The sequence below is a fragment of the Dama dama genome, chromosome 6 (assembly GCF_033118175.1).
Source record: "Dama dama isolate Ldn47 chromosome 6, ASM3311817v1, whole genome shotgun sequence".
Classification (NCBI taxonomy): Eukaryota; Metazoa; Chordata; class Mammalia; order Artiodactyla; family Cervidae; genus Dama; species Dama dama.
The window spans coordinates 3,448,726-3,464,165 of record NC_083686.1 but is presented as its reverse complement, the minus strand read 5'-3'; the positions used below and the strand labels follow the sequence as shown (position 1 = coordinate 3,464,165).

The 15,440-nt window shown below is 51.7% G+C and overlaps 1 protein-coding gene across 4 annotated transcripts in view; it reads right to left on the bottom strand.

The window, feature by feature from the left end:
- Positions 1-14,879, bottom strand: part of AFAP1 (actin filament associated protein 1) — a 150,187-nt gene extending 135,308 nt beyond the window's left edge. Inside the window, exon 1 of one of the 4 annotated variants that reach the window (XM_061145434.1) lies at positions 14,688-14,879. The gene's annotated coding sequence lies outside the window, so the exon portion shown is untranslated. Of the gene's footprint in view, positions 1-12,118; positions 12,140-14,687 lie in introns of those variants that run through there. The other 3 variants (XM_061145437.1, XM_061145433.1, XM_061145436.1) reach the window with 3 other exon arrangements.
- Between the last annotated feature and the right edge of the window lie 561 nt (positions 14,880-15,440).

Below are 15,440 nucleotides of genomic sequence, written 5' to 3'. Positions count from 1 at the left end.
AGCCCAAGATGTGGGAAAACCTTCTTCCAAGTGGGGAAGAGCGGGAGAGTCTGATGCATCACAACCAGCATCAAATCCACGTGCTACGAGATACCCACTGAGCCACTCACAGGCACAGCACTCCAGTCCCTGTGACGCCCCCTCATAGGAGTTAGGGGGTGACAGCAGGCCAGCTAGGGCGCAGCAGCACTAACCTTCAAGGCCGTGACTCAGGCCGTTTTACATGAAAGGTCACTCAGTCTCAGGTTTCTTGGGCTTCCCTGTTGGTTCAGCTGGTAAAGAACCCGCCTGCAATGCAGGAGACCAGGGTTTGATCCCTGGGTTGGGAAGATTCCCCCGGAGATGGGAAAGGCTACCCACTGCAGTATTCTGGCCTGGAGAATCCCATGGACTGTATCGCCCACGGGGGTCACAAAAAGTCGAACACGACTGAGTGACTTTCGCTTTCAGTCTCTGGTGAGCCAAAATCAAAATCAAGTCTCTCTGGGAAGCATCTCTGCAATAACTGGGCCTCGGACCGGACTGCAAGAACATCAAAGTTGCATGCATTGTCCAGAGACCCTCTCCCTCTGCTCCCCACAGGGCCCCTCCCTCCTTCCACAAGCAGGTCTGGTGCCTGCAGACTGTCTCCCCTGTGTGAAAGTGAAAGTGTCAGCTGCTTGGTCGTGTCCAACTCTTTGGGACCCCATGCACTGCAGCCCACCAAGCTCCTCTGTCCATGGGATTCTCCAGGCAAGAACACTGGAATGGGTTGGCATGACCTCTTCCAGAGGACCTTCCTGACCCAGGGATCAAACTCGGGTCTCTTGCCCTGTACCCCATCCCTAAATGCAATTTCAGGACAGCACGCATTACAGAGGACGTGCTCAGTAAACAGTTCCTGAAACTAGCAGTGTGCTGTGTCTCTCAGAAATAATGCCAAGAGCTTCAGCAAGCAATTGAGCTGCTCTCTACCTCAGTTTCACTGAGCGCAGACTCACCAGTCACAGCCCACGGGCTTAGCTGCTCTGCAGCATGTGGGATCTTCCTGGACCAGGGATTGAACCTCTGTCCCCTGCTTTGGCAGGCAGATTCTTAACCACTGGACCACTGGGGAAGTCCTCTAATTTTTTAGTATTTCTAACAAGAAGAGAAAGATGAAAGATAGTATACAATGACAATGACCAGACCGTGCAAAAGCAGAGCTCTGACCCTCAGCCTGCAGCCGCCAGCCCAGAGAGCCAGCCTGCTGTGAGTCAGACCTTCAGGAGGACAGACGTCTCCAGGGACAACCCAGGAAGCCAGACAGCAACCCCCGTGACAATCGGCCAGGACCAGACCAATATCTAATGGCCTTCCTAGTCTTTGTCCTGCTTCCAACTCAGGGCCAACCTCCTGCCCCCTGAACAGTCACCTGGACACTCCTCTAGAGAGCCTGCAGCCCCCAGCTCCATTAGGCACCCCGAGACCCCTTTTCTCCACTAGAAAGCTCACCCCCTCCTCTGAGCCTCTGCCAAGCACAAGTGACGGAGGCCAACCCCTTTGCTATAAGCCAGCTCTGAATAAACAGCCTTCGCCTCTCTCATGCGGTTGGTCTCCGTTTACTTCCACAGAGAAAAGTCTTAAACCAGGGGCTTCGCTACATATGGCCAGTCCCTAATTTAGAAGCCCAGTGTGGCAGATTCCAAGTCTGGAGAGACCTCATGTCCCCAGGGCCCTCTTTCCACAAAACCTCACTTTCTTGAGGTTTGAATCACGACCCTGCTATCCAGGGAAGGAACCAAGTGCCCGGGAAAGATCAAGGGCTTTGAGGTCAAACCCTTGAGTTCATCAAGCATTTCATTTTCCCCACTTGTAATTATGTGACCTTGAGCAACTTGAACATCTCTAAGCCTCCATCTTCATCTTCATCAAAAATATTTAGCTCTAAAATGATATTATAGGGGACACTTCTGTAAGACCGCTGGCGAGCACCCAGTGCTCAGCAAGTGTGGGGCCCCTCCTCCTGGCCTGCCTTCCCCCACAGTGGGAAGCACAAGACGCCCCATCAGCAGGCTGGCGGTCCCCACACCTGAAACCTTGTATTCACAGGAGTCGCAGTGGTATCCAGTGCAACCCAAAGACAGGATTTGTTTCCACTTTCCACCTGGGCATGAGACGCTTCTAAGTCATGCCACATGAGCCGTGATACGGAAGTGGTTTTTCTGCACCACCCCACGCTTGTATTCCCAGCAGACTTGATTAACTCTGAATCCTCTTCAGAGCCAGACTGGGGGCCTGCAGTGCTGCAGTCACACCTGGCCGTCCTCCCTGAGGCTCAGGCAATGCAGACAGACCGCCAGGACTTCAGGGGCCTTGGAAGCACCTTCCACTGTGGTACAAAGGATGGCTCAGTCTCAGAGTGCGGGCAGCGTGGGAGTCAGTCACAGCAACCCTTCTGTCCAAGAGGCTGTCTGTCCACCCTTCTGTCGTCCTGGGGACACGCTGAGTGCTCCGTGCCTTGTCTCTTCCAGGGAACCATCTCTGGGCCCTGGTGGCAGCCGTCTTTGTGCAGCTGGAGGCCTGGGCCCAGGCCGGGCAATACACCTCTGCACCATGCCCGCCAGCAGTCCCGCCAGGTGGGAGATGCAGGCTCCTCTGTCCAGCCCAGGCGCCTCCAACCTGCTGAACATCCACAACTGGACTCATAGAAATCAGCGGTGCAGAGACGATGCCTTTTTCTGCACTAAGAAACAGAGATTTCAGGAAAAGGCATCTGAGTGAGACAGGGTGGCTGGAATCGTCAGTCCCGCTGTGGAAAGCCGATGCCTGCCGTGACGTCCCCCTCAGGACCACCCCTCGGTGGTCCCTTCGCCCGCCTTCCGAGACCCCAGCATCTTGTGTGGCCCTCCCTAACAGCCTACGGTCAGTCTCTGTAAAGGCCCCTCCCGATGTGTGCAGCTGCGGGAGCCGCCGGGCAGGGCAGGGACCGCTGCGCACAGACCCTCTGAGCCACTGAACGCGGGAGGGAAGGGAGGCGGGAGCAGAGACACCGCAGACCCGCCGGGTGGGTCAACAGCAGCCGGGCTGCCCATCGGGGCTGGCTCTGCCCACTGCTGTGTCCTGAGGGGCTGCCTGAGAACAGCTCTCGGGCACACCGCTCACCGGGGTGTGGGCCACCAGAACGTCCTAACAAACGAAGAGGCCGGGCCGCACGCTCGTATTGGCTCTGGCGTTGGCGTTGGCATCCCACCTCCTTCGTGATCTTGAGAGAGTTCCTCTCTGTCGCGTCACCTCATTGTTTTTACCTCGAAGTAACTACCAACACTGTTAGTTTCAGGCAGGCAACCTAACTACTTGACACATGCAAGTACTGTGAAAGGGCCACAGTAAGTCTACTTAGCATCAAGCACCACACCCAGTTACAATTTTTTTTTCTCGTGATGGGAACGCTTACGATCTACTCGCTCAGCTACTTTTAAACGTACAATACAGTATTGTTAACTATAGCCTCCGTGAGTCTTCATCTCATTTCGTCAACTGCAAAAGGAGGACATTACCTCCCCAAGAGCTGCTGAAAAGGTTAAAAGAGATACAGATGGAGAGTGTCTGGCATGGTGCCTCGGACATAGTAAGCACCCAGTAAACAGTGCCAGCCATGATGGGGGTGGTGACTCAAACTCCAAAAGGCAATGTTAGACTTTCTGGACCACTCAGTCCCACTTACCATGAAGACATGGGCTTCCCCGGTGACCCAGCTGTAAAGAATCCGCGTGCAATGCAGGAGCTGCAGGAGACCGGGATTTGATCTTTGGGTCAGGAAGATCCCCTGGAGGAGGACGAGGCAACCCACTCCAGTATTCCCGCCTGGAGAATCCCATGGACAGGGGAGCCTCGTGGGCTACAGTCCACGGGGTCACAAAGAGTCAGACACGACTGAGCGACTTAGCACGCATGGATCATGAACACACAGCACATCTGAGCTTCTTAGAGGGGCCTACAGGCTGAAGGTCCATGTCCCCTCAGACTTCATATGTTGAAACCTAGCCCCCAGTGTCTCAGTATTAGAGGAATGGGGCCTCTGGGAAGTGATTAGGTCATGAGGGTGGGGTGCCCCTGGAGGGGATTAGCTCCCTTAGAAAAGAGACCCCAGCCAGCGCCCGTGTCCCTCCAACACATGAGGACACGGCCAGAGATGCTGTCTATGAGCCAGGACGCAGGCCCTCACTGGACACAGAATCGGCCAGCACCCTGAGCTCAGACTTCCAGCCTCCAGAACGGTGAGAAAGAAATTCCTGTTGTTCATAAAGCACCCGGTCTATATGTTCTGTTACAGCAACCTAAACAAGCTAAGACAGTGGGTCACACTTTAAGCACAGGAAAACTCAAATGATTAACCCATCTAGAGAAAAAAACTCAACTCACCTAGGACTGCCCAACACACAAATTTGTATTCATTGGGAAGATGGGATTTTAAAAGAAAGCATCATGCCCCATGTCCCCAAGAACCGTCCCTGACTCTCACAGTTAAATTAATTCAGAATCATATGGTGAAAATGTTTAGGCAAACCCGTGACAGGTTTCAAAAGTCATTCAAAAAGTAGGGCTCCAAAATGACTTTCATATGTAGTCTTTCTCTTGGACATTCACCACAAAGCTCTTCATCAAACGTCCCCGAGAAGGCACTCTGTCCTGTTCCCAAGAAGTCACTTCTATAACTTCCTGACAGAAAGGTCCACGCTAGATGACAACCCCAAACCTAACTCTACCTGAAGTCGCTCAGTCGTGTCCGACTCTTTGTGATCCCATGTACTGTAGCCTACCAGGCTCCTCCGTCCATGGGATTTTCCAGGCAAGAATACTGGAGTGGGTTGCCATTTCTTTCTCTAGGAGATCTTCCCGACCCAGGGATTGAACCCAGGTCTCCCGACGCTTTACCATCTGGCCACCAGGAAGTCTACCTACCGTGGCTAAAAACGCCCCTCGTTTGGGAATTCCCTGGCTGCTCAGCGGTTAGGACTCTGAGCCTTCACCCCGTTCGGGGAACTAAGATCCCACAAACCTTATAGCACGGCCAAAAAAAAAATTAAAAAAAAAATACCCCTCATCTGTCACACCATCATTTAATGTCCAGAGCTAGAATCCATCATTATTACTACTTCTTTTTCCTTTTCTTGATAAACTTACAAGTAAAGTATTAACACAACCCAAAAAAAGGAGGCTCCTCAATGCCACTGCCCCCAGAGACTGCATACGCCTTGGGCACTGGGTCAGGTAAAAAGAAACAGGATTCCAAACTCTGAACCCACCGATGGCAGCTCCTCACAGGATACAGAGGGGACAATCTTACGTGCACAAAGCAGACGGCAAAGTCAGCTGCAGCCTGGCGATGGGTGGAAAAGAAATGTTTTCAACGGAGGTATCTGAAGACAAACAAAAGCTATCTTCCAGGGACTTCCCTGGTGGTCCAATGGTTAGAACTTTGTGTTCCACTGAAGGGGGCGTAAGTTCGATCCCTGGTGGGGGGAGTGAGATCCCATATGACTTAAGAGTGTGGGGAAAAAAAAAAAGTCTTCTAATACCAACAAGGACCAAAAGCTGTCTTTTCTCCATATTAGAAAATAGATAATGGGCCTAATGGAAATTTTCCCCTCAAACTACAGCAGTGTGATAAAACTACTCTCAAATCCTTTGGGTTTTATTAGATAATCAAGCTGAAAAGCCATGAAAAGATAAACTTTTCCTCCAGGACGCAGGGTGTAATAAAACCTCTGACTACCATCCTTGAAACAAGGAAAGATGGGTTTTTGTTTTTGTTTTAAATATTTTCAGGGACTTTGAAGGAGCTCCTGAAATTAAAATAATCATGGCAACACAAAATTCAAAGAAGGGTTTAGAGAAGTTGGAGAAATCTCCCCAGTGGGAAAACAAAAAGACAAAGAAATGGGAAAAGAGAAGGACTGAAGGAGATTGAGGATAAAGGACAGGAGTCCACAGACGGAAGAGGTCCACCTGGCTCCCAGTGCAGTGGACGACACATAGTCCACATCTCGGCACGGCCACGGTGACATCTGCAAACATGAGGAACAGCCCTGCAGAATTTACACAGAGCAAGACACAGGTCACAATCAAAGGAATGGCTCTGGGCACATCGACTGCCACCTTGACGTTGAAAGTCAACTGAACAGCGTCTTCCAAACTCTGCAGGAAAATGATTTCTAACCCAGGATTCTACACTCAGCCAAACTGACCGTTAAACACGAGAGTAAAACGTTCCAACATTATGTCGTCAGTCGCTCACTCGTGTCTGGCTCCACGACCCCATGGACTGTAACCCACCGAGGTCCTCTGTCCAAGGGATTCTCCAGGCAAGAGTACTGGAGTGGGTTGCTATTTCCTTAGAAGTTCTCAAAAAAAATTATGTCTTAGAAAGCTGCTGGTGAACATGCTCAACCAAAACAAGAGAGAAAACTTAAAAAATAAGAAAGCATCTTATTTGGGAAAGAGGTGAAAGAAATCCTCAGGGCAACAGGGAATGTGCAGCAGGCCTGGGAAGCAACCAATTTGGAGAAAATCAGGGTTTCCCTGAACCTGGGTATTGTTCAGCGGACTCTGTCTGCAGTTCAGGTGACAGAGGAGACACAGGTTCAATCCCTGGGTCAGGAAGATCCCCCAGAGGAGGAAATGGCAACCCACTCCAGGATTCTTGCCTGGGAAATCTCATGGACAGAAAAGCCTGGCAGGCTACAGTCCAAAGGGTCACAGAGTCGGACACAACCAAGTGACTAAACGACCAGCAGGTGGGTGACAGGCTCAGAAAAAATCATCCTAATAAAAGGACAGAATGGAATATTCCTTGTTGTGTGTGAACCTACAGAGGGGAGATTTACACTTTAAGGGGCTGTTTTCAGCACAGAAAACTAAGCAAAACATAGCAGGGCAAGTCTCAACTCTAGAAAAAAAGGTAAAAACGATAAAAGAAGGGAACTGTAAGCAAAGCAGACGATCTATCTCAGCTGTGAATAATGTTCCCAGAATCATAATAGGTCCTGCTGAATATTTAACCAAAACCTTTAACGTAATTATACTGAGAGGACAGAGGAAAAAGATGTGGGTGGTGGGAGGAGGGAGCAGGTGACCCAAATTGTCTTCTTCCTAAACAGGAAGCCTCACACAGAATCTGGAAGAAACTGCTAAAACACTGAAAGCGGGAGGCCTCGGGGGACGGGAATCAGGGTGGAGAAGGGTGGGGTAGGTGACTGCTGGGTTTTTGTTCTAAGTCCTGTAGAACTTTTGACTCTTAAAACTATGCGCCTGTGTAACTGTTTAAAATGGGGTATTTCATTTTTAAACAAAATCTGATACTTGACCAGCAAGAATATCAGATTAAGCAGTGTGTTCTTAAACTTTCTGGAATCCAACGCCTTCAAAAAAGAACAGAGAGCTATAAATCCTCCCCCCAGTAAACACACACACAAAGACACACAGCATTTCTGCACAGGGTATCAGGCAGCCAGTAAATTCCTGAAGGCTGAGTTAAAAAGCCTTAGGATTCTAGATTCTGATTTCTTACAGAGAGAAAAAAAATTGTAATGAAAAACTATTAAAAAAACCTACATGATCCAATTCCAGGAGATAGTGAAGGACAGAGAGCCTGGCGTGCTGCAGTCCCTGGGGTCACAAAGAGTCAGACAGGACTTTGCGACCACACAACAACAACATGAACAAACAAGATCATGTTGTTGTTTATTCAGCCCCTAAGTCGTGTCTGACTTTGGGACTCCATGAGGTCACGCTTGGTCTTAAACGCTCGTGACCATCACCTGTTGCTTCCTTGACCACAAGACACACCCCACTGCAAACCATCAATGAAAGTATGAACTCTGTTTCCTGGGCTTTGCTTCAGTCTTGAAACAGATGCTCTGAAGTTCAGGAATGTGAATCCCCGTTGGGTCGACTCAGCTGTTTTCACTGGAGAAACGGACATGGAATTGTGCACTCTTCACCCCAAGAGGAAAAGTCCTTCACATCCCAAATCCCCCACGTGGCTGTTTTTTCCAACAGAGGAATTACTTTAATGACTTCTTGGCAAAACTTCTATAATCAGAGCAGCCCATCCATTTAAATACTCCAAAACGCAAAATTTACTCTTTCTCACTGACCTGCTGCTATAAACCCCACCATCAGCTCAAGGGTGAGTCAGATGAACTGTCTTGTCATTTAACAGGAATCTTAATGGTCCTAACAATTTGCTTAAAATACCGATGCCTTTTATTTATTGTGAACTGAGGGCAACAATAACAGTGTCACTGGATGTTGTCATAAATGGATTGGGTAATTGTGGGAGGCAGAATAATGACTCCCCAAGATGACCACGTGCTAATCCCTGGGCTCTGTGATTATGTCATATTACCTGACAAAAAGCACTTTGCTACAGACCTCAGCAGGGGTCCCAGACAGACGCCCCTAGGAGCCGGGGGCAGCCTCCCAGCTGGCAGCCAGCAAGGAAACAGGGGCCTCAACCATATTTGATGGACAATGTGAATGAGCTTGCAAGCAACTGTCCCTCAGATTCTCCAGTAAGGAACACAGCCTTGCAGACACCTTGTTTTTTGCCTGACGAGACCCAAGTTAGACCTCTAATCTACTGTAGGGTAATAAATCTGTGTTGTTGTAAGCCACTCAGCTTGGGAAAATGTTACAGCAGCCGAGGAAAGCCATACAGCCGTATATGTGAAAACACCCAGCAGTGTCTGTCACATCCTCAACATTCAACAAGAGTCAACTGACTTCCTTAAATCAAAAGATAGGGATGGGGGCTTCCCTGGTGGTCCAGTGGTTCAGACTGCACGCTTCCCCTGCAAGGGGCACAGGTTTGATCCCTGGTGGGGGAACTTAAATCCTACATGCCACACAGCCAAAAAAAATAGCAAAGGAAAGGTCATACTCCATCCAAAACAACAGAGATCACAGGCTTGTTCTGATACATGCAGATGTGGGGAATTATAAACTGCCCAGAACGTCTACACACAGTCCAGGCTTCAGGTAACTCACTGCCTTTGCTTTAACTTATAAACCTTCCATTGCCTGTCTTACCTGACGAACTCTAAGCACCACAGCGGAGAGTAAACGCTGGACTGTGCACGCCCTGGCCCCCAGACATCCGGCAGAGCCCTGGCAGCACCTACTACCTGCACTGAGTTGCGCCCAGGTCTGCCTCTCCCGCTACTACAAGCCTCCAGCTCTCCTCCAATGAGGCACTGGGTCCCCCCTTCCAGTGTCCACAGGCCGCCCGCCCTCAGGCACATCACAGGCCATCTAGGCGCATGTCCGTCAAACTGTGTGACAGTGTCACTCATCACCTGGGGCTACAGTGTCGGGTCTTTGGGGACCAGTGCTGGATTTTATCAGCCCTTGTATTTGCCTCCTGCCGATGCCTGGGGCATAAGAGATACTCAGAGCTGGTGGAGAGGAAGGGAAAGGCAGCCTTGCCTGGTGGGCGGGAGACCCTGCAGTCTCCAAGGTGCCAGGAGAAGAGAAGGCCTGAGGACTCCAGGGGGCGAGGTCAGCTTCCCCCTGACTCCCGCGGCTCACGCTCCAGGGCATTTCAGGCGTGAGCCTGCCGGCACGTTTGTCGATCGTGACCTGGCAATGCCTACTGCCTTTCCCAACCTCAAGACAGGTCCCTTAGGAACGGAAATGCCCAGCCATCAGGCTTCATTAAAGGAAGGTTCACAGGAACATGAACCCGAGAGAGACGTAAGACAGAGACCGTTAAAGGCTACAGTCTGCATGTTCCGTAGCCTTACTTTCAAAAGAGTAATATCTCTGAAACTTGAATTGGATGTTCCCTCAAAAGGCTAAGATATCAAACAATACTGGCCAATTAAAGATAGAAAACAATCCTACATGAAGTTGCCTGATACCCTTCAAGTTATGGACCATCTGTATATTAAACATTTGGAGTTTACCCAGACTCATTACATTCTTAATGAAGCATTATCTTTTAATCCTTGGCAACATATTTTACACCTTACAAAATTCTGTTATATACAGGATTTCATTTTATCCTAAGGACAATCTCTTGAGCTAGGGAGGGAAACTAAAGTTCAAGGAAGTAATTGACCTTAACAAATGCCTTCCTGGGGCCAAGCTTCCTGTGCAAAAGTACTGGAGTAAGTTATCTTGAATATATTATTCATATTACATCCTGTCAACATTCAAAACGGTTTTGATGTAGCCTGTAATAATAGGCACATATATGATAAGATCTTTAAAACGGAAAACAAAGAGGGAAAAGCCATTTGGTAGCTGATGTGGGATGCAGGCTGGGTGGGGCAGAACGGGTAACAGCAAAGACTTAGATTTATAGCTTAAGAAAAAAATTTCTCTCTGAACTTCTAGCTCTAAAAAAAGAATACTTAAACAAGATGATTTAGAGAATATCATAAACTAAAAAAGGGGGGAGGTACCATCAGTTCTTTAAGGTGAGGTGAAGTCAGCTCTCTAGTGAGGCCCCCAGGGAAGAGCTGGTCAACCCGCTTCTTCCAGTGGAGAACAGGAGGAAGGACAGCCAAAAGCACAGCTCAAACGCTACCTCCTCCATCCCCAGGCAACCTCTTCTCTGAACGCTCCCTCTTCATTTAATCCATATAAAAACCAGTCCTGCCTGCAGAACAAGTAGTAATGAGCTTTCAGAGAAAATATTAAGACAATCTCAGAAAACCTATTTGCATTTCTGAAGACGGCTCCCAAAATATGTGTGTGCTTAGTCGCTCAGTCGTGTCCAAATCTGTGTGACCCCACGCACTGTAGCCCGCCAGGCTCCTGGGTCCATGGGATTCTCCAGCAAGAATATTGGAGCGAGTAGCCATTCCCTTCTCCAGGGGATCTTCCCGACCCAAGGATCAAACTCTGGTTTCCCTTATTGCAGACAGATTCTTTACCATCTGAGCCACCAGGGAACAAGACAAACCATATGGAGTGCATACATATATAAAACAATGCACTTTTTAATGTATTATATTAATTAAATGCTGCAAATCAAAATATAGACAAAAAATGCTACTTAATGTGAAAATATAATTTGGTGGCATCCCTCCTTGACCAAACAGCTACCATCTATGTTTAATCCCTGTAATCACCCAAATAAGAATAGCAGAGAAAACTGTTGTGTATCCCTTCAACAACAGACATGTGGCTTTAAAAGAATCAAGCACATCAAATTCCCACCTTGCCAAACATAATTGGAAGGGAGATTAATATTTTTAAGGACTAATTACTATATTCTTTAGAATTGAAGCTTTATAGGTCATTTAACATGATGCAAATTTGCAACTAATAATTTTAAACTATGCTTTAATCCATTACACAAAGCCACAAACACCCACTCAAGGTACTCCCCACGTTCACTCATCTCATACTCTCCAAATTAAAATCTCCATTAGAAAGAGACTCACAGACTTAGAAACTGAACTTATGGTTGCTGGGGGGAAGGGATAGTTAGGGACTTTGGGAAGGTCATGTACACACTGCTATATTTAAAATGGATAACCAACAAGGACCTATTATATAGCACATGGAACTCTGCTCAATGTTATGTGCCAGCCTGGATGGGAGAGGGCTTTGGGGCAGAACGGATACACGTATAGGTATGGCTGAGTCCCTTCAATGTTCACCTGAAACTACCACACCATTGTTAAATCGGCTATACCCCAACACGAAATAAAAATAAAATTTAAAAAATAAAATAAAATCTCTATTAGAGATTGGGGCATAAAAAAGCCTGCAGTTGGCCGACTTCATATGACACTCAAAAGATCAGCAACATGCTCCTGCCAAGAGTTCTAAACCCAACAACTTCATTAAGGAAAACTTCAAACCAATTTGACAGAACACAGATGTTGCAAGTAAAATGCAATTATGAAGAATATGCAAGACAGTATCAAGTAGTTGCCAAAGCTTCCATCCACAGTGTCTTTCAACTCTGAGACAAAGAATACACCCACAACTAAACTTTGTGGAAAGAAACCACAAAACTTTCACTTTAGAACCTACATTTTAAAGGATCTCCATTATTTATACCACTGCCACTGACAGAACTTTCCTCTGCTGTATTTGGTTGAAAGAATTAAAGGTTTAGGGCTGACAAAGTTCTTACCTAGTTTAAAACCCTCGAAGGTGAGGAAACTGAAGCCCAGTGGTTTTGCAGGAACAAACAGCGGCTTCATTCCAGAGCCAGACTCAGACCAAATAAATTCAAGTTAAGTACTCCACACCGTGCAACAAACACAGTGATAGCAACTGTTCATCTGAAAGTCCTTAGGAGAGCTGAGGAGTTGCAGATTTTAAATCACAGGAAAGACTTGGATCCAGGGTGGAGAAAAGGGGCCTCTCCTTCAAACAGACCTCATTCTCTCTGGGTACAGCAGCAAACCACCCTGTCCTTGAAGACCATGGCTCTCAGAGGGCAGGACGAGAAGATGTCAGGGGAGCCTTCAGAAAGAAGGTGTCACCTAAACTGATACTGTAAGAATGGCCAAACGAAGCTGGAAGCCCTGGAGCTGGGTGCACAGGGGTCGGGGGGAGGGGGGGGGGGCGGACAGAAGAGTGAGCGGAGACAAGGCAGAGTGAAAGGCCAGCCGGCTAAGTCTGGACTTTATAACAGCGACAGCTGCAGTTATGGCCACATTTCCATCTTGCATTTCTGTTATTTATACCCTGTCCGTTCACAAAGAATTTCCATTTGGCTATTAAAGTTACTTGTGTCTGTAGCAGTTTTCTGTCTTAGACCAGGACGCTCTGAAAAGGAAAAAGACTGACCTGTTAGACACTGCATTCCCCAGGGGAAAAGAATCACTTCCCCTGGAACATAATAGGTGTTTTCATACAAGGGTAAATGAATGACCCACAGCCTCACCCCCTCTATTCCTTGCATAAACCTGACCTCTAACTGTAACTGCCTTGGCCTCATTCCGCGGGTGTGGATTCCCCTCCTTCAAACGCACTCTCCAGCCCGCCAAATTCTTGGGAAAGTTTTCTTCCACTCTCCAGGCGCTGAGAGCTAAAAGTTAAATCTGGCTTTCCAGACTCTTTTTTTTTTTTCCTTCTTCCCAATCCTAACGGAAGAAATCAAGAAGAGCCGGGCAGAGGGACCAGGCTCCCTCCAATCAGAGCCGGCTCCCGCCGGGCCGGCCGAGTCTCGCGCCCCAGCAGGAAACGCCGGCCGCAACCCCGACGCGCGGTCCCCCGGCGGCGCAGTGACAGCCCCGCGCTCCCCGGGGACCGGGCCTGGGAGAGGGGCGGGTTCCGGGCCAGTGCCGCTGCTTCTGTTCACACGGCAAAGGGGACAATAAAAGAGCGGCTCAGCTGTCCGGCTCGAGCCAAATGCTTCTCCCCCACGCACAAGCCCATTACAGCCCGACCGGCGCCGCTCCCCGCGCAGGGACACTCGTCCACACATGGAAGCCCCTAAGACACACGCGCGCGCGCGCACCGTTGTGGGAAAAGGGGAGCGTGTCCCCGGACCGATCACACCCCCCAAGCCGCGGGGGGGGGGTCGGGGAGGGGAGGCGTAGGGACGGGGCACAGCCCCCCAACTCGCAGGGGGGCCAAGACACCGAGCGCACGGGTCCACGCGGAGCCACCCTCGGTGACCCACAAACACTCAGAGCCCCTCACTCTCGGAGTGACCAGAATCCTTACGATCGGCGGCCCACGCAGTCACCCTCAGTGAGACACGGCGAACCAGTCACCCCTTGGAGGTAAGTGGTGGTGGGGGGGGGGAGGGACAAAGACAGTCTCCCACTCCCAGGATGTCCGGGGTCTCCTCGTGCGAGGGCCCACCCAGAGCTGCCTTCGGGCGACAACCGCGCGAGCCAGCCACCCTAGGGAGGGAGCGGAGACCGAGGCAGTGTCCCCGCCCTCAGGATGACAAGGACCCCGCGCAGGGGGCATCACCGGCCGATCCCCGAGGAGTCCTGGCGGGCGCGAAGCCCCCTAGGAGCCACCCCGAAGCCGAGACAATGCCCGGCGCCCGGACGCGCGACGGTCGGTTCCGCTCCGCGACCCTGTCCCCGCTTGGCGCTCAGGGCGGCGGCCGACACCTCGGGCAAGCGACCCCGCGGCGCCCCGCTCGGATGTGCCACACCCGGGGGGGGGACCCCCGTCCGACCCCGGGATCCCTGCCTTCTCAGAGACTCCTGCCGCCTGGGACCCCAGTCCGGCCCCGGGACCCCCGCCCGGTTCTGGGACCCTAATCCGGCCCTGGGACCCCCGCCCGGCCCGGGACCCCTGCCTTTTCGGAGACCTCTGTCTCCTGGGACCCCAGTCCGGGCCCGGGAGCCCCGCCCGACCCCGGGATCCCAGTCCGGCCCCGGGAGTCCCGTCCGACTCGAGACCCCTGCCCTCCTCCCCGTCCGGCCCTCGGGACCCCCGCCCGACTCTGGGACCCCAGTCCGGCCCCGGGACCCCCGTCCGGCTCTGGGACCCCAGTCTGGCCCTGGGGACCCCTGTCCGACTCTGGGACCCCAGTTCGGCCCCGGGACCCCCGCCCGACTCGAGACCCCTGCCCCACCCTGGACCCCGCCCGGTCTTGGACCCCCGGCTCCCGATGATCCCCCCGACCGCCCGGGACCGCCGCTTGGCCGTGAGACCCTCTCCCAGCCCCGGAGCCCGTGTCCGACCGGGGGGCCCCCCGACCGGCCCGGCCCCGCCGCCCGCCGCCTCACCTCAGGCCGCCGCCGGGGCAGCGATCGCTACTAGCCGGAGGCCGCCCTGGCCGATCCAGAAGGAGCCGAGCAGCCGGCAGAGCCGCTGCCGCCGCCGCAACAATGGAGCCCCGGGGCGGGGCCGCCTCGCAGCCGCCTCAGCGGGTCCCAACTCAGGCTAGCGCTCCGGCTCCTCAGGAGCAGCGGCCGCCGAAAGGCTGCGACCGGGCTCGGGCTCCGCGCAGGCGCACTCGCTCCGCCCGCGACACGATGCCCCGCCCCTGGAGGCTCCCCGGCGTTCGGGGACCGCCCCCCGGCCAATAGGGAGGGAGCTGGCCGCGGTGGGCGGGGCCTGGGGAAACAAAGGGAGGTGGGGCGGGGTCGCTCCGGGGCGGGGCTGCGGGGGTCCGTGCTGCGAGAGCTCCCGGAACCTCGGTCCACCCCGGTTCCACTCGGGACGGCCCGGCGTCAAGTCCACCCGGTGTCCGCTCAGCGAGACTTTGGCCATATCAAACCCGGAACTCAAGTTTATGGAATTGGTTCTCTTTCAGTTCGGCTCAGTCGCTCAGCCGTGTCGTACTCTTTGCGACCCCATGGACTGCAGCTCGCCAGGCCTCCCTGTCCATCACCAACTCCCGGAGCTTGCTCAAAGTCATGTCCGTTGAGTCGGTGAAGCCATCTAACCATCTCATCTTCTGTCGTCCCCTTTTCCTCCTGCCTTCAATCTTTCCCAGCATCTGGGTCTTTTCCAATGAGTCAGTTCTTTGCATCATG